Genomic DNA, 26,952 nt, shown 5'->3' with positions numbered 1-26,952 from the left:
CTCCTTTTACTAAGCTGCAGTAGCGTTTTAGCACACGCTGCAGATTAGCGCGTGCTAACCCCCACACTATGTGGGAAATCTAACACAAGCTCAATGGAGGCATTAGCATCTAGCGCGCACGGCATTGTAGCGCATTCTAAGCATGCGCTAAAACCGCTAGCGCAGCTTAGTAAAAGGAGCCCATAGTTTTCGCTAACAGCAGCACCTCATTTTGACATGTTTAGATATGCATACATAGAATTTGATTTCTTTTGATTATGCCCTTATATGCATTATCCCCACCTTTATATGAAGCCGATGAACTGATGAAGTCTGATGGATAAAGTACAGTGATAGCTTGGAATTCGAACTTAATCCGTTCCAGAACCCAGTTTGAGTTCCAAATCGTTTGAGTTTCAAGACAATTTTTCCCATTTAAAATAATAGAAATTGGATTAATCCATTCCTGGGTCCCACAAACTCAAATTTTAACTGTACATACATTTTATTTTAAGGTAAAATATTAACAAATAATAATAATACCACAGTACAGTATTTTCCTCACTACACTACACAAAGGTAAAAATCACACAAGATGCTTTCACTACAGCTTCCGACAATGAACTGAATGATGTATGGGTAGCTGAGTACTGGGGAAATGTATGCACAAACACACAAAGCAACGGTCGGATTCCGGGGCAAAATTTGTTCAAATTTTTCATTCGGATTCCAAGTTGTTTGAGTACTGTGGCATTTGGATTCCAAGACATCACTATACTGGAAAGTGGTTCTAACCAGGACCTGGAAGAAACTATGTTTTTGGAAGATTTTGGACTTTCTGTGTTTTTCCTTGTTTTACCTGAATACCCTTTTGGCTATCTGACAAAAATTTAAGTTTGATTTGAAGCTGAAATTACGCCAATACCAGAATGCTGGGGGTTCACCACTGTCCAATTCTGTAAGATACATTTACGAGCAATTAAGCACATTTTCCAGCATAGCATATGCTGGTCTTTATTTATGCGACCATATGCCTCTGGTACATCCAATACCAGCAAGAATGGACTTTCTCAGAATGACTGGCATATAAGCCACCACTCACCTCCAAAACTGTTAAATTTGAAGGCATTTTAAAAAACAACACATTTTTAAAATAAATAAATTGAATATCCAGTTTATTTTCTATTCCATTCTCCCAATGAGCTCAGAATGGGTTACAAGTTAACATACATAATATACAGTTAGCGGGTTACATAGTTACAATACAAGTTTTTTCTTTTTTTTAATAATTTTATTGAATATTATCGGTGATATACAAAAAGTAGTTCAAATACATATAAATTGAATAAAAAATAATGATGTATAAACAAAAGAAACCATAATTACATTCATTTGCATATAACAGATTAGTAAGAAGAATTCAGAGTATTTGAAACTGCTAAGAAAAGAAATAGAAAGGGTAGAGAAGCCGAGATGATGAAATAAAAGAAAAAAGAGAGATAAGGAAAGAGAGAGAGAAAGAGAGAGAGGCAGAATTGTCTACGAGGTAGAGTGAACATATGAATCTAAGAATGACCAAGGTGATTTATTTCGCATGAAATTTGTAGAGAAACTGGATATCATGTTCTTTTCATATGCATATGATTCGAATTTGTGGTACATGCTCAAAGAGTTCCACCAAAAGGTGTAGTCTAGTAGTGTGGATGACTTCCAATTTTTCAAAATGTGCATAAGAGCTGTCACAAACATGGTGTCAATGAGTTTAGGAGGACAGTTTGATAGTGCAAAACAAGGGTGTTGAGAACGAAGGATTATAATGTCCATGGAAATATCTTCTGAACATTTGGTAATAGATTTTATGGTGTCCCAGATACGAATCCAAAAGGAATGAACCATAGTGCAGTGAAGAAGCATGTGATCAAGAGTTCCAGGTTCTTTCAAACAGTTCCAACAAGTAGGATCTTGTTTCAGTTTCGCTTTCCACATTCGAAATGGAGTCCATATTGCATTCCACATAACAAAGAACATTGATTGTGAAACTCTTGAGGATAATAGAGGACGATTTGTAGATGACCAGAAGAGTTCCCAGTCTATTTCAGAAAGTGTGGTCGTTAGGATAGAACCCCAATGGTTCATGGATTGAGGTGTAAAGGTGAAGGTATGGTCTCTTAAGATACTATAAAAAAGAGATATCGCCTTACCTTTCAGTAGAGCTAAAGTAGACCAGTGATGAATGGTTTGTTGAGAGGTCATAAAGTCAGGACGTATTTGAACGTTAGATAGTATTTCAGTAAGCGTAAGCCATTGGGGATATATAGAGGATGGGAGTGAGTTTACAGAACAAAAAGTATCAAATGGGACAAATGAAGTTGAGGGGATCAATTGATGAACAAACCATACACCCGCCCGCTGCCACCTCTTCCATGAAAGAGATCTACCATTATTTTGAATTTTAGAATTATTCCAAAGGGACATGAGTGGGCTTTCAGCAACAGATATCTCAGCCGCTGCATCTAATAGTTGAAAAGCATGTTGCGTTGCACTTAGCAAAGAGTACTTTCTCAAATGTCTAGGTATCGATACTGTAAGGAAGCAGGAGATGTGTAGTGGTGCACATAAAAAGCATTCCATTTCAAACCATGCTGGTTGATCCTGTGGATAAGAATCAACAATCCAATGAGCTCCATATTTGGCTAAGGATGCGATGTAATAATAATAAAAATCAGGTAAATTTAAACCACCTTTAATCTTAGAGGCCTTCAGCTTGGCAAGAGCGATACGAGGTTTTTTCTTGTTCCAAATAAATTCAGAAATTTTCATATTAAGCCAATGAAATAGCGACTTATGGCAGAGAAGGGGAAGCATAGATAGAGTATAATTAATTTGTGGAGCTAAGGTCATTTTAATGGAGACTATTCTACCCCACCAGGACAAATAAAGCGGGGACCAACGAGATGTAGTATTTAAAACCAAGTTTTTTATTTTAGATATATTGAGATCTTGAGCAAGTAATGGGTCTTTATGTATTAAGATCCCCAAATATTTTACAGCTCCTTGTGACCATGGAAAAGGAAAATGAGTTAGATCTGAGGAGGAAATGTGATCATTTAGCGGAAAGATCTCTGATTTCTCCCAATTAACAGAATATCCAGATATATGAGAATATTGAGAGACGATGTGGATAAAATGTGGTATAGAGACAAGAGGATCCTTGAGAAAGAGAAGAACATCATCAGCATAAGCTGCTAATTTAATATCTCTACTGGACAAGGGAACTCCTTTAATTAAGGAACATTGTCGGATAATTGACAATAGAGGTTCCAATGCTAAATCAAATAATAGTGGTGAGAGGGGACAGCCTTCCATCTTTCTTTGTGACAAGACTTTGGGATGCAGGATTGTCACAGAATCTAGTGCCAATATAGTATACTGTATATTTCTTTGTAATTCACTGGCTATAGGCAGGGGAGCTAAGTGAAAAGGTATGTTTTTTATTGCTTTCCTTTACCAGCTAAGTCAATTTTAATTGCTGGCCATCTAAGTTATAGTAGCCAAAAATAGACCAGAAATGAGTGCCACTGCAGTGAGATCTGGAAACAGCAGAGGGAACCCACAAGAAGACGAGTCCAGTGCAAGCCAATGCCAGGATGTGGATACGGACCTACGGCTGGAGAGATGGACATACACCAGGGACCTGGACCTGCAGCTAGACAGGCAAGAGAAGATTGAGAAGACAGCAATTGTTGTGGGGGACTCCATCATCAGACAAGTTGACAGCCACATAGCGGGAGGAAGACAGGATCGGCTGGTTACCTGTCTACCGGGAACCAAGTTAGAAGACAGAGAGGGCCGCATCGATAGGATCATCGACAGCGTGGAAGAGGAAGGTACGGCGGTGGTGATCCATGTGGGAACTAACAACGTGAGCAATAGGAACTACAGCAGGGAAGGACTAAAGGACAGTTCCAGATCCTAGGAGGGAAGCTGAAGACCAGAACCCAGAGGGTAGCATTCTCAGAGATTCTGCCGGTACCCAGGGCCGACGAGAAGTGGCAGACGAAGGTGCAAGCAATCAATGCATGGATGAGGCGCTGGTGTGAGGAAGAAGGATTCCACTTTGTACGCAACTGGACGACATTCTGGGGAAGAGCAAGCTATTCAGGAAAGATGGACTCCACCTCAGCGGAGATGGAACGAGGCTGCTTCCAAGCAACCTAAAGAGAGAAATTGAGAAGTTTTTAAACTAGGAAGAAGGGGAAAGCCAACAGTTGACCGAGAGTCTATGGTTCGGGAATCGGTATACCCAGAGGATACCATGCAGAAAGATAGTGGGGAAGACTCACCAAATCATAGGCAAGACAGAAATCCTGAGGGATCGAAAGGGACACAAGAGGGAAGGAAATGCAAGAAAGTAGCAGGCAGCAAACTCAAATGTATGTACACAAACCCAAGGAGCCTGAAGAATAAGATGGGTGAATTAGAAGCTATGGCACAAAAAGATAACCTTGATATCATTGGCATCACGGAAACATGCTGGAACAAGGAAAACATCTGGGACACTGTGCTACCGGGATACAAGCTATACCGCAGAGACAGAGTGGGTCAAAAAGGTGGGGGCATTGCCCTATACGTCAAAGAGGGCATTGAGTCTACCGGAGAGAACACGCTGGAAACGAAAAATAGGGTAGAGTCTCTTTGCGCCAAAATTCCAGGGACAAAAGGAACGGAAACGAAGATCGGCACCTACTACCGACTCCCAGGGCAGTCCGATGAAATTGATGGAGAGATGACGAATGAGATTAAACGCAACTGCAAGGGAGGCTACATGGTTATTATGGGTGACTTCAACTATCCAGGGATAGACTGGAACCTAGGTACCTCTGGCTGTAGAAGGGAGACCAAGTTCCTGGATGCTGTAGGTGATTGCTTCCTAGAACAACTTGTCAAATAAAATATGAGAGGAAATGCAATTCTGGACTTAATTCTAAATGGACTACGAGGACCGGCGCAAGGTGTAGAAGTAGAAGGGACGCTGGGAAGCAGTGATCACAATATGATCCGCTTCGAACTGGACACAGGGACAAAACATCGGACCAGAATGTTAGCCACGGCACTAAATTTCTGAAAAGGGAATTACGAAGGGATGAGACTCATGGTGGGGAATAAGATTAAGAAGAGGATAAGCACGGTAAAAACGCTAGAGCAAGCATGGTCCCTTTTTAAGGACACGGTCACTGAGACGCAAAATCTATATATACCGTGTATCACCAAGGGATTCAAGAGGAAAAGAACAGGGAACTGTAGCAATGAAGGAAGTGTTCAGAGACAAGAAGACCTCGTTTAAGGAATGGAAAAGTTCAAAAATGGATGAAAACTGGAGAAAGCACAAACAACATCAAAGCAGGTGCCACAAGGCAGTAAGACGGTCCAAAAAAGACTATGAGAAAAAATAGCCAAGGAGGCAAAAAATTTCAAGCTCTTCTTTCGATATGTTAAGGGGAAACGACCGGCGAAGGAAGCGGTGGGGCCGTTGAATGACCATGGAAAAAGGGAGCGCTAAAGGAGGACAAAGCCATCGCCGACAAACTGAACATATGTTTTCCGTTTGTCTTTACCAAAGAGGATATATGCAACATACAACAGGTTATACGCAGGAAACGAGGATGGAAAACTGACAAAGGTTCAAGTGGAGATCCGGGAAACTACAGACCGGTAAATCTGACCTCGGTACCAGGAAAGATGGTAAAGGTGATGATAAAGGACCGCATCATTGATCACCTGGACGGACAGGAGCTGATGAGGACCAGGCAGCAAGGCTTCAGCAAAGGAAGATCTTGCGACGAACTTGCTGCACTTCTTCGAGGGAGTAAACAGGCAGATAGACAAGGGTGAGCCAGTCAACATTGTGTATCTAGATTTTCAGAAGGCGTTTGACAAGGTTCCGCATGAATGATTACTTCGAAAAATTGCGAGTCATGGAATCAAGGGTGAAATCCTCATGTGGATTAAAAACTGGTTGGTGGATAGGAAACAAGAGAGTGGGGGTAAATGGACAATATTCAGACTGGAAAAGTGTCACAAGTGGAGTGCAGGTTTCGGTACTTGGGCCCGTGCTCTTCATCCTATTTATAAAAGACCTAGAAACTGGTACGACGAGCGAAGTAATTAAATTTGCGGACCATACGAAGTTATTTAGAATTGTGAAGATGCAGAAGGATTGCAAAGACTTGCAACATGACATAAACACGCTTGAGAAATGGACCACCACATGGCAAATGCGGTTTAACGTAGATAAGTGTAAGGTGATGCATATCGGGAATAAAAATCTTTTTCACGAATGCAGGATGTCTGGTGCAGTACTCAGATAGACCCCAGGAAAGAGACCTGTCAATGAAGTCAATGAAGCCATCAGCGCAATGTGTGGCAACGGTGAAAAGGGAAAACAGAATGCTAGGAATGATTAAGAAGGGGATCAAGAGCAGATTGGAGAAGGTTATCATTCCGCTGTACTGGGCCATGGTACGCCCCCACCTGGAATACCGTATATGAAGAAGGACACAGTACTACTCGAAAGGGTCCAGGGAAGAGCGACTAAAATGGTTAAAGGGCTGAAGGAGCTGCCATATAGTGAGAGATTAGAGAAACTGGGCCTCTTCTCCCTTGAAAAGTGGAGACTGAGAGGGGATATGAAACATTCAAGATAATGAAGGGAATAGACTTAGTTGATAGAGATAGGTTGTTCACCCTCTCTAAGGTAAAGAGAATGAGAAGAGGGCACTCTCTAAAGTTAAAAGGGGATAAATTCCGTACAAACGTAAGGAAATTCTTCTTCACCTAGAGAGTGGTGGAAAACTGGAATGCTCTTCCAGAGGCTGTTATAGGGGAAAACACCCTCCAGGGGATTCAAGATAAAGTTAGACAAGTTACTGCTGAACCAGAAAGTACGCAGGTAAAGCTAGGCTCAGTTAGGGCACTGGTCTTTAAACCAAGGGCCGCCACGTGTGCGAACTGCTGGGCACGATGGACCACTGGTCTGACCCAGCAGCGGCGATTCTTATGTTCTTATTTGCACAGCCTGATCTGGCAGCCAACTTGACTAGTGAATGCTTAAAATTGGCAGCTATTGCACAATATAGCCAGCCATGTTTTAGCTGCTAACTGCTAATATTCAGTGGAGATAGTAAATTAAATAGTGCTGAATATCAGGAGACTTGAATCTTTATCTATTAATATTTTGGTGAAGCTGTAGTTGACAAAGGAAAAACTCAGGAAGACCATTATAAAGGGCATTACAATTGCTTACTTATTAAGACAATAATCAAAGTAGTTACCACCAGCCTATTTAGGTAAGGGCAAAGGTCACTGAAAATTGAAGGAGAGAAAACAAGTGTGGACTACTGTGAAGACGTTTTGGGCTGCAGCTGCTGATAAGGCAGGTTCGCCCGGCAGAACAACAGTAGCATCCTGAAAATAAGATTTTCTTTTCTTTCTATCTTGCAATTACTAATAAAAAAATTCTTGAAAAATAATATATTATTGCACTGTAGTGGAGAAAAATACAACATATTATATTTTTCTTATTGATACACAATATAACAGAAACTTTGCAGCTCAATAAAACTTGCTATTGGGTATAGTAGAAATCAATACCTGCTTATTATGCCAGAGTACCTGAAAGTGTAAGAATAATCTAAGTTAATGATTTGTGAAATAACCAAGGAAAATTTATTGCAGCCTATGATTATTGTCTCTTTTTCCAATGAAGCAGAAACATCCTTTGCTGTATTTCCTCAACTATGAGACTGAATCTCAGCAGATAAATTGTTTTACTTCAGTGTCCAGGTACTGGATTAAAGATAAGAAGCAAATAACAAAACCAGTTGTCAAACCACATGGCAATAATCAAAAATCTTGGCTGGTTTTAGAGCACACAAAATTAGGTTTGCGTGTGTGTACCTGCCTGATTCCTTGAAAAATTGCATAATCAGTTAGCCAAAATCTTGGGCTAATAGTTACAAAGTTGTGGTAGAAAAAAATGCAATTTACTGCAGCATATATACCATACCAGTCACCACACCGTGGTACTTCAATACTCCGGGTTAGTTTCCTGTATTGTAAATATTTTTGATGGGGAGGCGTGGCCTAGTAGAGCTGCTACCTCAGCACCCTGAGGTTGCATGTTCAGTCCCAGCCTGCTCCCTCTGACCCGGGGCAAGTCACTTAGGGCTCCTTTTATGAAGCCGTGTTAGCGGTTTAACGCGCGTAATAGCGCGCGTTAATTTGCCGGCCGCGCTAGCCGCTACCGCTAATGTGGCTTCGTAAAAGGAGCCCTTAACCACCAATTGCCCCAGGTACCATAGTTAGATTGTGAGTCTGCTGGGACAGATAGGGAACTACTTAAGATTACCTGATAACTGTTTAATATATTATAAATCACTTTGGATGAATCTCTTCATGAAGAGATGGTTAATGAATTGTTTAATCCTCCACATGCATTAATTGTATTATAGTATTCTTGTCCTGCTCTCTCTCATTCACAGTTTACATACTCATTGTCTTTCCAGGCTCCAATGCTTGTCTTCTAGCATTGGAGCCTGGGGGCTCTTCACACTAACATTTTACCTGCTAATATGCATTCATTTAAAACCAGCTGTCCCCACAAAGTTACCTGCTCTTCAGTTCTCAGCCTCTGTCTTGAAACATATATTTCTGAAAAGTATATACAGTACTGACTTCTTGGACATCTTTAGAGATAGTTTCCACAGCTATATTGTGCTTACAGGCCCTCCCACCCTGCCTCTCATCCCACCCATCCCCTAAGCTCACATTACATTTATACACCCATTTATCACCCATAACAACTGGTGCTCACAACTACAAATTAACACTAATCAAGGCCTCCACTACCAATCCCTACCAAATTAACTCCTTGTTTATCACCCTACCTATGGCTCACACCTGAAAATAATTAAACCAACAACAAAGACACTGCCTTAATACTCTGAAACTAAGAGCTCAAACCACAGCACTACCCCAATCATTCTGTATACTCACTCAAATAAATAAGACAAACTCAAACCCCATCTCCTCCTCCCCACTTACTTCCTATTCATAACAACCTTCAACCATACCCACCCACCCCACCATAAAGACTTCACTTTCCACTAACTCAGTCTACTGCCATTATAAGTCTTGTGCATGTTGACCCATCTAGAACAACCCCACTCAGATATCAATTTCCTCTCCTATTTCATGATCCATCAGACCATTAAAGGCACCCTTTTTAATACTCTCCTGCACAGTTCTGAACAATAATGAATTGTATTTATTTATATACCACTAAGTAGTTTATATTCAGGTATTCAAGCATTTTTCCCTATCTGTCCCGGTGGGCTTATACTCTACTAATGTACCTGGGGCAATGGGAATTAAGTCACTTGTCCAGGGTCACAAGAAGCAGCATGGGATTTGAACCCACAACCTCAGGGTGTTGAGGCTGTAGCTCTAACCATTCAAACACTACTTCTCCTATACCACCCAATTATAATTTTTGTAACAACTTCCTAGGGTCTATAGTATCAAAGGCCGCTGAAATATCCAAGGAGACCATCCAGGGACACCATCCAAGGACACCAAGGAAATATCCCTCATCTAAAACTTTCCAAAGTGTGTCCAATATAAATAACGAAATGGTTTCTACCTTATGTCCTTTCCTGAACCCATAGTGATAACTTTCAAGTCAATTGTTCTTCTCAACAAATTCTTCCAATTTTTCTAACACCACTCATTCAATGATTTTTGATACCACTGGCATCACTGATATTGGTCTATAATTATCTAAAATTCCAGAATCCAAATTATGTTTTTTTTAACAAAAAATATTGGCTTTACATTTGCAATCTTTCAACTGTCAGGGACAACTCCATTTTTCAAGGACTTCTTTACATTCTTTGTCAATAACACTAATAACAGATTTAACTAACCCTGATGAGCATGGCTCAAATAATGATCTTGTTGGTTTTAATTTATTTACTATTGTCTTTACTAAGGGCTCCTTTTATCAAGCTGCAGTAGGCGGTTAACCGCCTGCCGCGCTAGTCGCTAACGCCTCCATTGACGAGGCGTTAGTTTTTTGGTGTGCCGCGGGGGTTAGCGCGTGATGAAATGTCCGACGTGCTAACCCCCGTAGCGCACCTTGATTAAAGGAGCCCTAAGACTTATCAGACCTTTTTTTCAAGAGTACCACTTTGCCATACTAACACAAATGCTGGATTATTGCAACTCCCTCTATGTGATCTAAACTCTCCTCTCCTGAACAAACTACAGATGATTCGAAACACAGTGGTCATAGTAATATTCAAACTATAAATTTTTGACTCTTCACCTTACTATAAGAATTTACACTGGCTGTCAAAACTCATATCACCTTCAAACTATCATGCATAATGTTCCAAATCTTATATACAAAAACCATCGAACCACTCAAACCTATTTGTCAATTCCTGGTCAACATCAACCAGAAAACTGAAATCACTTCAACTGCTCCTCCCATGTCAAAAAAGGGTTAAATACATTTGACTCGCTCTTCACATATCTTGATACCAAGATCTGGAACAGCCTCCCGGCTGTCATTAAGATGGAAACATTGTACAATATTCTGAAAAAAAATTTAAATTATTTGAAAGTATACACACTGTAGACAACTGACTCAAAATACCTGTCACTAAATTTCACACTCTACTAAAGTGCTATACCAGTAGAATCATAGAACCTCTATTCTTTCTTCCCTATTACTCCATTCATAATTCTGTCCTTCTCAAGCTGCTATAATGTAGCATATACATTCTATAATTCCTTCTATTGTAAATTGGTTTGAACATGTTTAGATATAGCGCGACTCAGAAATACTAGATTAGATTAATAAATCCCCAAATCACACATTCTTGACTGTTATTTATTTCAATTTCTATCCCATTCTCCCAGAAGCTCAGAACGGGTTACAGGTAAACATTCACAATCGTTTGAAAACAGACTAGTCATGGCAACAAATAGGTTACAATGCAAAGATAGTGGGCCTTAAGTTAGGTTGCTTATAAGTTAAAGGGCTTGTACACAGAGATCCTGTCCCCAGATCCCCCTGACAAGTATAGATGATACTCCCTCCCCTGCTTCCCCCATCATTGTTGATCACCAAGTTCCCGCTAGCTCTATTATAGGTTTATCTGTTGTCTAGTGGAAAGACAAGAGTTATTGCTATAAATTATAGGTCCTGTTTCATCAGATGCCAATTTAAAATGGCACCTCTTGATCTCTAGTGATAGTACTGCAGTGCTACTAATGGGGATCAAGCAGTCAAATAAGGGCATGCATAATGGTATAACGCAATTTGAAAATTCACTTCATCCTCTATAATAAAACCCTAAGCGTGCACTCCTACCTTCGTGACCCCTGACTCCGTGTTGTGTGACTCCGTGGCCGTGTTTGATTTGCGTTGTGTGTGGCATGCATGCGGCGTGTGGTATGAGGTAGCTTATGGTGCATGCAGCTTGTGCGGCATTTTGAGCAGCGCCAAGAGCAACGGCAGGAGGGTGTCCTTTGGCTTGGATGAAGCGGACAGGATGTGGGTGCTGCGAGGTGTCTGGCTGCTACTGCTGCACAGGGAAGTGGAGAGGGAGAGGGAACGGGGGCTGCTTTGGGGGGGAGGGATGTACAGGGGGGCAGGCAGCAATCTTGGTTTGCTTGGAGGAGGGGGGAGACAGAAGGGCCACGGAGAGATAGGCAGGCATGGTGCAACAGAGAGATAGGCAGGCAGGGGGCCAGGGAGAGAGACAGACAGAAAGAAAGACAGACAGGGAAGTGGAGGGGTATAGGGAAAGAGGGCTGCTTTGGGGGGAGGGGTATGCTGGGGTCAGGCAGCAATATTGCTTGGGGGGAACATTAGGGGGCCACGGAGAGACAGACAGGCATGGCGCAACAAAGAGAGATAGGCAGGCAGGGGGCCAGGGAGAGAGACAGAGAGAAAGAAAGACAGACAGACACATCTATTCTAGCATCCGTTAATGTAATGGGCTTAAAGACTAGTATATCATAAAAAGATACTTGTTTGGGGGCGGTTGAGAAATAAACAAACAAACAGAACCAAGGGTTAAGCTCTGGTTAAAGCCCTAATGTACCTCCCAAAAAGTCTAGAATTGAGGGTAACTTTCAAAATCAGTGACCTTCTCTGGCAAATGGTGACAAGTCACAGAAACAAAACAAACAAAAAATAGCTTTTAATGAATTCTGTTACAGCAAACAATTTGTAATACAACTGTCCAAACCTCATCCTTTTATGTAAATAAAATAAAGTACAGAAATTTAAACATGTAACTTTTACAGACTGCTTATGGGCATATGACATGAAAAATTAGCCATTCTCAACATTTTGGATTCGCTACTTTAGTCACTTTTTCATAAAGATAGTCATATATCATTTCTATCTTGACACTGGCTCCCTGAGGGTAAAAATATGTGCTAGTGGTTTGCAGAGTTTAAATGGCTATTGTAACCTTAGGTTTATCTCACAATTTTCATTTGTAGCTCATGGCAATTCATATTCAGGTTCTGTAGGTATTTCTCTGTCCCCATAGGGGATGCACGAGAAGATGAAGTGACTCTTCCAAGGTCACAAAAGCATCAGTGGGATTTAAACTGTCATCATCCTGCTGCTCTAATCACTAGACAATTCCAGCATTATCCTTTCATCTTTAGACCAGACTTACCACCTTGGGCTGCTCCCTAGTCTGCCTAATGGTCTACATTCTGTTGCCTGGGAGGGAAGGAGATTACATTACATTACATTAGAGATTTCTATTCTGCCATTACCTTGCGGTTCAAGGCGGATTGCAAAAGAAATAAAAAACGGAGGGTTACAGTGGAAGAACATTTGTCCTTTCTGGAGATATAAAGAGTAGGTTATGTAGTTTCTGTGTGGCGGGAAGAGGGAGGGGGGAAGGACGGTAAGTTTGAAGTCAGGGCTGTTTCAGGAATTTCTTGAAGAGTATAGTTTTTATTTCTTTTCTGAACGTCTTGTAGTCGGGTATCGTTATCAGTAGATTGGAGATTTGGTTATCTAGTTTAGCTGCTTGAGAGGCCAGGAGGCCATCGTATAGTTTTTTTCCGTGATGGATAAAGCAGAATGTTGCCAGCCCTATGTTTTGTGACCAAACACAATATTAAACCATACTATTATCTATTTTACACCTTGCAATTTCAATAGCTATTATGATCCTCTATTTCCTTTAATTACTTTAGGGATGAAAGTAAGTTTCACATATAGAAAGTTGCTGTTATGCAATTGATATATACTTCTATAAAAAGTAGACACACAGGGTCAGAATATATTAATGGCAGTAAAAAAATTGCACGAGTAAATTCAGGTTTGCATTCCATAGTGTGGGGACTATGCTGGAGAAGATTACTGGTGGGTATCACATTGTGTGATGTCCTTTGGAGAAAGTGTAGTAAGAGATACTTCTTGGGAGGAGCTTAGGAATCTTAGAGACGGAGATCCTATTCCTCAAGAACTCTGGGACATTTCCTTTAAGTGCTTCATATATCAGGCAAAGAATTGTACAGTTAGCCCTGTATTGCACTGGTAGCCTATGAAGTTTTTCCAAAAATGGTGTGATATTCCCAAATCTCATACAACTTTCTATTAGTCTTGTTGCAGCATTCTGAATCAGTTGGAGCTGGTGCAAACCCTTTGTAGTCAGTCCAGTGTAGAGTGTGTTACTGTCACCCAGTCTTGAAGGCTTGCCTTCTCAATGAAAGGCGAGAAGCAATGTGGTTGTCATAAATGAAAGCAACTCTTGGAAGGTCACTTGCATTTGAAGGATTATCTGTATCCCAAGGTTTCGGACTTGTGATCTATTTCTCAAAAGATGTCAGGTACAGGCAGTCCCGGGTTAAGAACGAGTTCCATTTTTAAAATTGTTCTTATGTTGAATTTGTAAGTAACTCGGATCCTGTACAGTACATGGTCTATTAATTAAAGAAACAGTCCTCAAAATAAAGTCCTATAGTTTATTTATTTAATGTATTTATTTAAAGCATTTTTAATCCGCCTTTATCCTAGGTGGCTTACAAATTTCCATACACAATAAAATTACAAAATAAAAAGATATACATCAAATAGAGGAAATTACAGTTACAATAGTCTGACTGCTTAGCCACAATATGATTGCATTCAAACTGTTCCTAAATACCATCATTCTTCAATTTAATAAACCATTTACCTGTAAAATCCTGACTCAACCACTGTTATATATTCACTTAAAAAAAAAGCTTGAACAAACAGGTAGGTTTTAAGCAACTTCCTAAATTGCAGGAGGTTTCTACAAAGACATAATGTTCCAGACACTTACTTTTGCTTTTCATCCGTCCCATTGTTCCCTCTCCACCACAATATCCAACATTTCTCCCTCTCATCTCTCTCTTCCCCATGCATCTGTACCTCCCACCTCTCCCACCACCATGTCCAATATTTCTCTCTCCCTCCATATGCCCAACAATTCACCTCTTTCTTCATTTCCCCATGTGCACTGTCTCTCTTCCCTCTCACACAGGCCCCTATAACCAACAATTCTCCCTTTCTATTCTCTCCCCCATCTCAGCATCTCTTTCCCTCCCTCCCTCCCTCCATTGTTCCATCCTATTTCCCAAGTTCATGCTCTCTCGCTCTTTTCTTCCTTCCTTCCATCCTTTGTCCGAAGTTTGTGCTCTTTTGAAATGGTCATTGTCTGTTTATATGAAGAACTTTTGGTATAGCACTATATTTGATGGGCAGGGGTCGAGACAGCAGGTAGTTGGTCAAAGGCCTCTTAGGATTTTGTTAAGACACTCTCTGCTATTGGGTTAACAGAGTCCCATATGCCTGTGTGAGAAGGTGGCATGTTTGTACATTCCTGGTTAGCTTACTGGAGCCTAGGTGAGACTGCCTGTAAATCTTGTGGAGACTTTTAATTTTGTTGTCAAAGTAACAAAATCTTTGCAATTCAGTTTTGACTGGGCAGGCTGGTTCTGTTATGGAGGTTGCAGTAGGTTGTTTATTGTACTGAACAGATGTTTGATTGAATTGGCAGCCTGTTCAGTGCATGGGGAGAAATAGTTTTTGGCTGCCGGTAAGATTTGGCGGTGCTTTGTCATGTGCTTCTTGCAGTTTATCTTGCCTTTATCCAGGCAAGATTACTCCATCTTCATTCCAGTTTCTAACTTTTACTCTTAAGGGTCTGAAATGCTGGAAAAATCCAAGGTGAGTATTTGTGAGTGGAACATAAGACTTTTTTTTAGTGGTTCTGTTTTCTCTAGGGTCTTAGCTATATGTGTATTTTAAATATCAACCTGCTCTGACATTGTAGTTGTCATAAAAAAAAACCAACAACACTGACCATGACAGTTAAATATTGACTTGATAAAGTCCAATTATATGTTTTTTTACAGGATCATTCTAGGAGAGATGGTGTTATGGTGGTCATGAGTCTGATTTAATTGAGAGGACCCAAGGACCCAAAGCTCACCTAGAACATTTAGTGAAAAGGCTGGGAATTTGTTTAGATTCCCCACTTTCTTTAGAGACCTGAATAGCCACAGTTACCAGAAAGTCTTGGGCTTGTCTACAACTGGTCAGACCACTGTAATGGAATACTTTGGGGGACCACACATTGGAGCCCACTGTTTTAGGAGGCAGCAGCAGCGGCCATTCACTAATGGTGGCTGCACTCTGTTTGGAGCCTCTTTTCTGCTGCGATCTAACTCCTCTGATGCAACTTCCTGTTTATGTGGGGGAAGGTCACAGCAGATGAAAGGCTCTAGACTACAGTTCTTCAACCGCCGGTCCGCGGACCGGTACCGGTCCACAGGAAATTTTTGCCGGTCCGCATAGGACCGGCAAGATTGACTCATTTTAACTTCCTGCCGGTCCGCGCAGGACCGGCAAGATCAGCATCGGAAGCGTGCGCTGGGCCGGAGAGATCTTGGGGAGCCTCCGACAGTGGCTTTCTCCCCTCTCTGCAGCTCTCCTTTACTTCCCAGTGCAGCGATTCACGAAGGCAGCCTCGGGGCTTTTGCTGAGTCGCGGCTGCCTCTGATGATGCAACTTCCTCTTTCCTCAGAGGCGGCGCGACCCAACAAAGGACCCAAGGCTGCCTTCGTGAATCGCTGCGTTGGGAAGTAAGAAGAGCTGCTGGGGAGAAAACCACTATCAGTCTGGGAAGCTGCTGGGCAGGGGAAAAAAGGGACAGCTGCTACTGGAGAGGGAGAAGGAGAAGGAGAGATGCATCTGGGAGGGGAGGAGGGAAAGGAATCTGGGAAGCTGCTGGGCAAGGAAAAAAAGGGACAGCTGCTACTGGATAGGGAGAAGAAGGAGAGATGCTTCTGGGAGGGGAGGAGGGAAAGGAATCTGGGAAGCTGCTGGGCTAGGAAAAAAAGGGACAGCTGCTACTGGAGAGGGAGAAGAAGGGGAGATGCTTCTGGAAGGGGAGGAGGGAAAGGAATCTGGGAAGCTGCTGGGCAAGGAAAAAAAAGGGACAGCTGCTACTGGAGAGGGAGACAGAGAGATGCTGCTGGGAGGGGAGGAAGGGAAGAGAGTTACTACTGGACAGGAGGAGGAGGGAAGGGAGAATGAAAAAAGGAAGGAAACAGCTGGCAGAGAGATTAGAGGAGGGGAAGGGGAGACACAGGCATGAGAAAGTAGAGAGATTGATGATAGGAAGGGGTCAGCAGAAAAATAAGCAGAGGGACAACGATGATAGATCTGGTGTAGGAGAGATAAAAATGAAGAGAGCAGTGAAGCTGGAATGAATCATGTAAATAGGAGAGAGGGGCACAAGCTGGATGGAAAGGGGAGAGGGACATAGAAAGAAGACAGATACCATATGGAAGGGGGAGAGGACAGATAGTGGATGGAAGGGGCAGATGCTGGATTGAAGAGACAGAGAGGGCATACGCTGGAAGGAAGAGAGTGAAAAAAAGATTGAAAGCAGAAACCAGAGACGACAAAAGGTAGAAAAAAATAATTTTATTTCTATTTTGTGATTAGAATATATCAGATTTGAAATATATATCCTGCTAGAGCTGGTGTTAGACATAACTGGGGACTGCAAAACCCAGGCAGTGCTTCTTTAGCTTTCAGCTGGCTTAGGGCGCTCTCTGACCAGGGGGCAGTTGCCCTAGTTGCACTCCCCTAAAACTATTCCTGTCATGTGTTACTTCAGTATTCTGTTAGCATGATATTTCTGTGTAGCATTCTGTAATAATTTGGCTTGTTCAGTTTTCTTGATAGTAGAGGGGATATATGTGAAGGGGAGGGGAGACAGGGGTTTTGTTGATCCTTGCTCTGAATTATTTGTATTTATAAAATGACAATTCTACAGAATATTGTTTCTTTTTATACTTTAATAAAATACATTCAATATAAAATCATAACTGAGGCTTGTGTGGATGGGATCAGATGATTTGTGGGGACCGAGCTCGCGGAGATGGGGCGGAAATGGGATTTTTAAATTTTAGTCCTAGTAGTTTGCCGGTCCACAAAATAATTATTTTTTTTCTGCCGGTCCACGGGTGTAAAAAGGTTGAAGAACACTGCTCTAGACATCTCTGAATGGCTATCACTGCTGAGGATCACTGAGAAAACATTATTTAAGGTAGACTGGAGAGGGGGAGAGTGAAAGAAACAGAAATGTTGGATCATGCAGGGCCCTCTGCTGTTCTAGGATCTCAGGCACTGCCCGGTTGCTTGAATGATCAGTCTGCCCCTGATATTACATACAGTATTTTTAATAAAACCTAAAGCTACTCAGAATGGTCAGTGGTAAAAAGAAGCAGGGGAGACCGTTGGCTGGATACCATCAAGAATGACACGGCAATGAAAATCAAGCAATTGAAAGAAGCTGTGGAAAACAGGGAAGCATGGTGAGGACTGACCTACAGAGTATCCAAGGGTCAGACACGACTGAACAGATAGTAGTAGTAGTAGTAGTAGTAGTAGTAGTAGTAGTAGTAGTAGTAAAGCTAAAAGCTGAGTTATCTTAATTTTTTGAACAGAAAATCACTGGGACAGCAATAAGTCAAAGCAAAAATGTAGGTCAGAAGGGTAATGAGTTTTACACTAGTAGACCTTGAAATATAATTTTCATTTGCTGATAAACATGTAATGCACAATTGATGAATCAATTCCTTGTTTTCTTCATTGGATTAAAAGTATTTTCTTTAGAGAGATACAAATATCACTTTATTTTAGTTTGTCAATTAGCAAAAGCTATCACAATTTCCATTTCAAGGATTTTAAACTTCATTAAATTAAATTAATTCACATCTTGCACTTTTATTTCAAGGAAACCGAGATTTATTTTCAATATGTTTAATTGATATGTAACATACAGTAACATAGTATTCCCAGTTGTTCTTCCAATTCATTCTCATTGCAATACTCAATCCCCATCTCATATTTCAATCCCTTTCCTATCACTGTTCTCCAGAACAATACGAATTGTGTCCAGAATTTGTTAGACAACTTGTCTATGCTGCCTCTACTTATAGGTAAAAATACTAAGGGGTTGATTCTATAAACGAGCATCCTACCACTGTCTGGCAGCCAATTGGGATGCTTTTATTAAATCCAGAGGCAGGCACCTATAATGCAGGTGTTTGTCACGAGTCTAGGGAGATGCGTAGGGACACCTTAGCGCACCCACGGCTGGATGTGGGTGTGGTTTTGACCAGAAGTAGCCTTGGGTCAGCTTAAGCGGCCCTAGATGTTTCCCTGGGGCTGCAACAGACACCTGAAATATAGGCGAGCAAAATGCTAAAGTAGATGCGGCCAGCTGAGCTGATCACAGCAAGGAATTAACCTATCAGCGGAGCTGACAGGCTTCCCCAAAACCACGGCTTTAGGGAGACCTGCCAGCACAGCTGATTGGGGGGAGGGGGAAATACCCCTGCCATGATTAGCTGAGCTGGCTGCAGCAGGAAACTCCCAACAAGAAACTCTGAAATCAGCAGGAGGGATACCCACTCCCTCCTGTCGCCAGCCTCTTTGATCCTCCAAACCCCTCATTGAAGACTGGCAGGAGCGATACCCATTCATTCCTGCCACTACTCCTTACAAACCCCTGACACCCTCCCTGAACTCCCGAACCCCACCCAAAGTAGCCTGGCAGGAGGAATGCCCACTCCCTTCTGCCAACACTCCCCAGAACCCACAATACCTCCCCCACCCCCGCCCACACTCGGAACCCTCGATACCCCCAGTAACTTTGTAGAAGAAAGGCCAGCTGAAGGAATGCTAACTCCCTCTGGTCGGTAGGCCCACCTCTTTAAAATGGCAGGACTTCCCCTTCCCGGTGCATCCTGGGATGCATTGTGGAGTGGACTAAGGCCCTGATTGACTCAGATGCCTAAAGGCCCTCCCATAAGAGGGGCCTTAGGCTCCTGGGCCAAGAGGGGCCTTAGGCCTCCTTCCTGGGATGGAATGGGCATAGCTTAAGACTCCAATTGAGAGGGGCCTTATGCATGTGAGCCAATTAGGGCCTTAGGATGCACTGGGAAGGGGAAAGCCCGTCATTTGAAGAGGCAGGCCTGATGGCCAGAGGGAGAAAGCTTCCCTCTGGCTGACCTTTTGTCTACAAAGATACGGGGAGTAGTGCGGGGGGGGGGGAGTCTAGGAGTGTGCTTAGGGGTGCAGGGTGTGGGTTTGGAGTTTGGAGGATATCAGGGAGGATTTGAGGTTTATGGGGTGTCAGCAGGAAGGAGTGGGCATCCCTCCTGCTGGGCTACTTCATACTTTGGAGGGGGGGGGGGGAGGGATCCAGGAGTTCAAAGAGGATATTGGGGGTTCCTGTCAGTCTTCAATGGGGTGTTCGGGGTATCTAAGGGCCAGCAGCAGCAGCAGGAAGGAGTGAGCATCCCTCCTGCCAATTTTGAGGGTACAGCCACAGCCACAGCTTCAGGGAGGCCTGCCAACTCAGCTGATCATCAGTCCCTAAAAACATAAGAATTGCCACATTGGGACAGACCAAAAGGTCCATCAAGCCCAGTATCCTGTTTCCAACAGTGGCCAACCCAGGTCCCAAGTATCTAGCTAGATCACAAGTAGTAAAATAGATTTTATGCTGCTTATCCTAGGAATAAGCAGTGGATTTCCTCAAGCCATCTCAATAACCTATGGACTTCTCTTTTAGGAAATTATCCAAGACTTTTATAAAACTCTGCTAAACTAATATATGTTGTGTGAAGAAATATTTTCTCTGGTTTATTTTAAATCTACTACATAGTACCTTCATCACATGCCCTCTAGTCCTACGTAGTATTTTTTGAGATATGGTGACCAGAACTGCACACAGTATTCAAATTGCGGCTGTATCATAGAGCTCTACAAGTGCATTATAACATTTTCATCTTTGTTTTCCATTCCTTTCCTGATAATGCCTAACATTCTATTTGCTTCTTTAGTCGCTGCCTTACATTGAGCTGAGGGTTCAACGTATCCTCAACAATGACACCTATAGATCTTTTTCCTGGGCAGTGACTTCTAACATAGAACCCAGCATCACGTAGCTATAGTTTGGGTTCTTCTTTCCCACATGCATTACTTTGTACTGCTTGATTAGGTCTGCCTGTTAGGCCTGTTAGGTCTGCCCGCTAGTTAGTTAAAAAGGTCCCTGTTAGTTAGTTTGAAAGTTAGTTAGTTAGTTGTATGTGCCTGGTGGTTGTACTCCACCTTGTTGTGTGTTGTGTTCTTTCCTTGGTGGTTTTCTGGAGTCCTTGTAATAAAGATTTGGTCTTTCTTGAGGCCCTTCGCAAAGGCGATTTTGCTAATGCGAGCACCTTTGCCACTCGCTGAACAGCTGCGCGCCATTGGCTCCTCCCCTTTTATGGGGCAGTTTGGCTAGTGACGTCGGGAGGTAGGCGGAGTTATCTCTCGCCTCTTCCCCTCTCCTTGTCCTGTCCGCCTCCCTCTCTGCTTACTCCGCTTTCTCCGCTCCTCTCTCTCCGTTCTCTACTTCTCTCCCTGCTTTCTCCGCTCCTCTCTCTGCTTTCTCCGCTCCTCTCCCTGCTAACTCCCTCTATACTTCCTCTGCTTGCTGCTCTGCCACCTGCTTCGGATTTTGCTCCTGAATTAGGCTCAGCTGCTCCTGTCTCCTTCGGCTGGCCTTAGCGCTGTCTCTAATGGATGCTTCGCCGTTGGCTCCTCCCGTTTTATGGGGAAGTTCAGCTGGTGACGTCGGGGGTAGGCAGAGTTATCTCTTGCTTCTTCCCCTCTCCGTGTCCTGTCCGCCTCCCTTTCCGCTTACTCCGCTTTCTCCGCTCCTCTCTCTGCGTTCTCCGCTCCTCTCTGTGTTCTCCGCTCCTCTGCGTTCTCCGCTCCTCTCCCTGCTAACTCCCTCTCTACTTCCTCCGGATTTTGCTCCGGACTATGCTCAGCTGCTCCTGTCTCCTTCGGCTGGCCTTAGCACTGTCGCTAATGATTCCTAGGATTCCTAGGATTCTCATTTTTAATTCCAGTTTCAGTAGAGTATTATTGAGTATTATTTAGGCATTGTTGTTGGTGAGTCTTGGAGGACTTAGCAAGATATGTCTGATTTTGTCTCTGTTTAATTTGATTTTCATGTTCTTTGCTCATTCCTCTACTAGGTTCATAACTTTGCCCACTTGGTTGTTAATTGTGTTTTCTCTTTTTGTGAAAAGAATATATACTGAGGATAAGGTAGGCACACTTCTCTCAGCAAACATATTTTTACTTGCTCCCAGATAAAGGCAGAAACAGAGTAGAGGGAGGTCAAGGGACGAAAGGTCCACGCAGGACTTCCATTGTGAAAGTTCCATACATAATATTGTCTCTGGATATATTTTCACCAATGCAAATGAATGTGTCAAAATGACATCCCTACTCAGTGACTGAATGCATTCTCAAAGAGAAACATACAGTATGTGGGCTTTGTCTTTGAAAATGGGCATTAAGGCCCATGCAGATAAGGTTCTTGTAGATCTGTAAACTTTGCAGCCATTATGTTATATTTCCTTTTAGGAGACCAAGAAAAATGAACCCCTCAGCAAAATATGCTTTGTATTGTTATCATCTTGTCATCAATGTTAATCAATGCAAAATGGCATACAAATACAAAAGCTAGCATTAATATTGAGGATGTCAGAATTAGATCTATTACATTAGTGATTGCTCTTTCCTTGCATTTGTTTTTCATCACAACAAGAACAACAAAATCCTGTTCAAATAGAAATTAGTATCTAGTTTTAAATTTCCCCAATGAGTTATTGATGATTAAATTTATGGCACCTATATACCCCAAGTTCACCGTCTTCAGAAAAGCTGACAGCTGGCCTTGTGATAAAGGCTGGCTTTGCATTATGAAGGATTGCTTGAAAGTGATTTATTGGCTAGGGTAATCTTCTACTAGATTATAGCAATTAGAATAAATATAAATTGTCAGAATGCCAACCAATTTTTCTTGACCTTTTGAAAGCCCTGTGCAAATAGGCACTATAGTACATTTGGAGCAAAGGCAGCTCAGGGACAAAGGTACTTTAGGTAACATGATTCATATCATATCACTTTTTCTATCACTGAAATTTGGCTATATAAAATGAATTGTGCAGGCATCAGCAGGTGTGACGCTTTATGAATGTCATCTGCATTCTGGTAGACCTGAATGCAAGGCTGCAAAACTGTCAACAGTTAATATAAACACAGATGCCTCATTTAGATTTCAGAGGGAAACATAAATATTATGAAATTCAACAATGATATAATCATGGTTAAATGCAGAAAAACCAGACAGAAGTGTTTGTTACTACCAACAAACTGGTGCTCAGTAGGTGAAAGAAGCCTGGCATAAATAGAAGGTGCCTAAGTCCATTTTAGACACTGGAAGCCCAGTAGCCCTTTCTCATGGTGGCCAATCTAGGTCCCTAGTACCTGGCCAAAACCCAAGGAGTAGCAACATTCCATGCCACCAATCCAGGGCAAGAAGTGGCTCCCCCCATGTCTTTCTCAATAACAGACAATGGACTTTTCCTCCAGGAACTTGTCCAAACCTTTCTTAAAACCAGCTACGCAATCCGCTCTTACCACAAACTCTGGCAATGCATTCCAGAGCTTAACTATTCTATGAGTGAAAAAAAAAATTCCTCCTATTGGTTTTAAAAGTATTTCCCTGTAGTTTACAAATGGCCTCTAACTTGTAATGAATCAAATGCACACTAATGAGTGTGCATCCCTACTATATATTTAGAATAAAACATGCATAGTTCTCACATTACTAGCTAGTGGACTATTTGCAAAGAGAGTGCACTTTTTCAGAACCATCAGGCATGTGTGAATTAGTGTACACATGCACACATTATTGCGAAAGAGTACACATTTTTTTTTTCAGAAATGATGCATTCCTTGCAACTACCCTCAAATTCTGTAAATGGTGACAAAGCTTGTGTACGTACAGCACATTGGTGCATGTAGCCAATGTATGTGCACAGCATAAGTGATCAATCGGTCTAATCGGCACCGATAATTGTTAATTAATACCTCATAATATAATAATAATAGCTTTATTTATATCTCGTCATACCTTTTCAGTTCAATTGGGACTAATTAAAAGTTATGCACACAGCTCCAAAAGCATGATTCTGTAAAAAAAAGTATGCACCAGCTGCAGTGTATGAATCTGAAAATGAGGCGTGGCCAGGAGCAGATCGGGGCGTACCTAATAGTTATGAGCATTGTTATAGAATATGCCCGATGAGCACACAACTTAGACACAGGCATTTGGGCCTGGTTTTAGCTAGCCTAAATGCCTGCGTCTGTTATGCATCTATATATATATGATAAAATTGGATGTATGTATGTATGTTCCAGCATAACTCTGAAATGTATGGACAGATTTCAACCAAACTTGCTATACAATACATATCACTTAGTATCTGAGAACAAACACTGTGGGGGTGGGAAGGGGGTGGCATGTAAAAATTATTGAAAACAACACATTTTAGTGTCTACCCCATAGTGTTTTTGGGCTTGCTGAGATGAATACTCAGCATAACTCTGAAACGCATGGAGAGATTTCAACCAAATTTGGTACACATATGACTTACTATCTGGGGAAAAATACTGTGGGGGTGGAAAGGGGGTGACATTTAAAAATTATCAAATGCCATATAAGTCCAAGTACAGCCCCATAGAGAGGGACATTCATGTGGGACATGTGGGAGGTGGGACATGGGGGAATGGGACATGTGGGATGTGGGACATGTCGAGGGTGGTATATTTTGTGATAAATATCTTGGTAAATGTGGGGGGTAGGACATTTGGGGGATGAACATGTGGGAGGGTGGGACATGTGGGACTTGGGAGATGGTAAACAAAACACTATCACAATGATGGAAAACAATGATGGTATGCCAATAATCTTAAAGCATAAGCACAGCAAGAGACCAATCTAGACGGAGGAAAAAGCCTCAGACAGGGGCCCACCCACCTCCACAAAGGTGGAAAGTTGGTGTTACATGTCTTACACAATAATAAGTTTTTCAAAGCAATTATTAACAAGAGCACATTGCTTGGACCATCTTTCATAGGAGGTTTCAGCCAGTGAAGTGATCGCTCTAACACTAACTTTCCACCTTTGTGGAGGTGGGTGGGCCCCTGTCTGAGGCTTTTTCCTCCGTCTAGATTGGTCTCTTGCTGTGCTTATGCTTTAAGATTATTGGCATACCATCATTGTTTTCCATCATTGTGATAGTGGCATAGATAGGCGGCTGAAATGTAGGCCTGGGTTTTCTTGGCCTGCAAGTCAGCCACCTATCTTGCCTTGAATCGCGGCTAGGTAGCCTCTTTAGTCCACCTAAGTTGTTGGTCATTCCTACTTTGGTGTTCCCTAAAGTGGCTACCTAGCTACTATGCCAGCCACCTTTTATTGGTAAGCACTTCAACGTTGCAGTTTTTTGCCATTTCTGACGATGTTATTCATTTAACTTAGGCACTGGTAGGGTGCCTACTGATGCCTAACCAGCTCCTAAAAAAATCAGCGCTGGTTAGAGATTACGGACCTTTGTTCTATGTGCCAAACAAGTTATGTGAATAATTTTCAATTGACTCTAATTAATGTCAGTAATGAGGTATTGATTGCCAATTATCGGTGCTGATTAGGCCTATTAATCAAGTTGTGTGTGCACATTAACTACACATGTAGGATTTGGTCATAAAGTATACTGTATAGCAGTGTTTTTCAACCTTTTTACACCCGTGGACCGGCAGAAATAAAAGAATTATTTTGTGGACCGGCAAACTACTAGGACTAAAATTTAAAAACCCCGTTTCCGCCCCATCTCCGCGAGCTCGGTCACCTATAGAAAAATAGACAAATATAGTGCAAAATATAGACAGCAGATACAAATTCTCAAAACCGACACGTTTTGATCACTAAATTGAAAATAAAATCAGTTTTCCTACCTTTGCTGTCTGGTGATTTCATGACTCTCTGGTTGCGTTTCCTTCTGTCTGTGAATCCTTTCTTTCATTTCTTTCTTTCTGCACTCAGGCCCAAAAATTGTCCCTTTCTATTCCCTCCCTCGTTCCTTCCTATGTCCTTAGTGCCCCCAGTGCTTCCTTCCCATGTCCTTAGTGCCCCTTCCTGTCTTTAGTGCCCCCAGTGCCTCCTTCCTATGTCCCTCTCACTGCCTTCCACACTTTGTCCCACCCCCACCCCAGAAGCCAGCCTGCCTGCCTGTCTACCTCTCTCCCTCCCTCTCTCCCTGGCCAAAGCCAGGCTGCTTGCCTGCCTACCTCCTTCCCTCCCTGCTGCGCAAAAAAAAAAAAGAAAAGCCTCCTTCCTTCCTTTCCCCTGGTCGGTTGCTATCTTACTGCCCTGCTGCTGCTACTGCTAAAGCCTACAGGAAATCTTCTTTCCGACGTCAATTCAGACGTCGGAGAGGACGTTCTGGGCCAGCCAGGCAGCGATTGGCTGGCCCAGAACATCCTCTCCAACGTCAGAATTTACATCAGAAAGAAGACTTCCTGGTGGCTTTAGCAGCAGCAGCAATCTTGCCGGCCCTGTGCAGACCGGCAGAAATTTCCTGTGGACTGGCACCAGTCCGCAGACCAGCGGTTGAAGAACAGTGCCATATAGGATTCAAAAGAATATGAGTTGTTTCCATCTGTTACCAGAGACCAGCAAGGAAATTTCTTAAAAATTCCTTTAAATGACCTTGGAACCAAAAGAAACCACTATTTTTACAGCTGTCCATCCTTATTCAGTAGCAGATTCATCCAAATAGGTTCCACTGAATATCTGACAGAATTGTCCAGATAGTTAAGTCACTTAGCAGGTGTTTGAAACTGTGGCTCCAAATGTTTAACATTTATTTTGACTTCCACAAGATGACATTTTGTAGAGATGAAGAATAATTGCTACAATAAGGTCAAGCAAAGAAACAGCCCTAGAAGTAGCAGCATCAGACGGAAGACATTTGGATGTCTATATTTCTGAAGAGATGAAGTAGTGAATGTTTGTTCCTGAAGGAAAAAGGATAGAGAGCACATATCCACCTTAAATCCTCAAATCTGGATCAATGCCATTAACATCTGAGACAAGATAATAATGATCTCAGTATAACTTTGCAAAAACCTGAAATCCAGACTTAATGCTTTAAGACTGATGAAATTGCCTCTGAGAGACTAGCACTGGAACTGTTTTTCCAGTTTGTTACTGATCAGTCTTATCAGAGACAGTCAGTGGTGTAGTGAAGGTAGGAGGCACCCGGGGCAGAGGTGCCCTCCACACCCTCCTCCCGCCCCCAACTCCTTTCACATCATTTCCCCAGCACCCTCTTTTCTGCCCTCTGTTCCTTCTATGCCAACCCCCTTGCTACTTCCTTGCCCCCATACCACACTTGTGCCCTCCCTTCCCACCCCATACATCGGTA

General features: G+C 42.3%; 1 protein-coding gene across 1 annotated transcript in view; it reads right to left on the bottom strand.

Annotated features, from left to right (window-relative positions):
- Positions 1–26,952, bottom strand: part of SGCZ (sarcoglycan zeta) — a 519,085-nt gene that overhangs the window by 153,214 nt on the left and 338,919 nt on the right. The gene's annotated exons all lie outside the window — the stretch shown is intronic.

This window comes from Geotrypetes seraphini, chromosome 1 (assembly GCF_902459505.1).
Source record: "Geotrypetes seraphini chromosome 1, aGeoSer1.1, whole genome shotgun sequence".
In the NCBI taxonomy this organism is placed as follows: Eukaryota; Metazoa; Chordata; class Amphibia; order Gymnophiona; family Dermophiidae; genus Geotrypetes; species Geotrypetes seraphini.
Note: the sequence above shows the minus strand (reverse complement) of the source record. Positions and strands in the feature narration are given on the sequence as shown.